Genomic DNA, 894 nt, shown 5'->3' with positions numbered 1-894 from the left:
AGAGAGAGAGAGAGAGAGTGCTGTAAATTCCAGACAAATTAGTTTCTGCGGAAATTAAGTAATAAGACACGTGGGCACGATGTGTGTCTATACCTGTTCAATTATTATATAATAATTATCTGTGTTTGTGTTATTGTTTTTCCTTCACACCAGAACCAGAACAACTCTCTATTCACTAAACACAAACATCAAGGGGTTGAGCAGAAAACATGCATTCTTTACATGCAGGAATTACAAATCCTATTTTGGGGAGTTTGTATATATTGGCGGGCTGTAGTCTGTCTGTTCTATAAGGAGGGGTCAAAGGTACATTTCCCTTGAGGCGAGGACTAATGACACACAGCCCAGTGTGTCGTGCTGAACACGTGTTCCACTGACCCCCAATGCTACACCATCTACCACCTCCAACACCCATCTCCCCACCAATCTCCAAAGTCCAAAGACCCCCCCTTGCCCCTGCCCCAACCACACACCCTCAATTCTCCAAGAAAAGCAGCAGGGGCCTGAGAACGAAGTAACCCACTGACAGAAACAGACCAGAATCCAACTCCAAATGCCATCAGTACAGATTTAGAATCACTTTAGCGTTTTAAAGACAAGCTTGTGTATTTTTTATCCCTTAATGTCTTTATAGTACTAAGTCACCATGTTTTACAATAAATAGTGTTATAACAGTGTAAAGACAACAGCACCTCACAAAAGCTGCAACTACATAAACATATCATACTATATACATATAATGTCTTTGTGCCTATATATACCTGCTGAATGCATATACACAAATATATATGGCAACTTGGACAAGAGTCTCCTTTTAAAGCAACATTTCAAGAATAATATTAATATTAGAAGTAGTATTTTTGTGATTTAGCATCCCTACAGTTTCAGAGTGCA

The sequence above is a fragment of the Morone saxatilis genome, unplaced genomic scaffold (assembly GCF_004916995.1).
Source record: "Morone saxatilis isolate NCDOM2014 unplaced genomic scaffold, NCSU_SB_2.0 Contig12, whole genome shotgun sequence".
In the NCBI taxonomy this organism is placed as follows: domain Eukaryota; kingdom Metazoa; phylum Chordata; class Actinopteri; family Moronidae; genus Morone; species Morone saxatilis.
The sequence above is the reverse complement of the archived record's forward strand: the minus strand, read 5'-3'. Positions refer to the sequence as shown.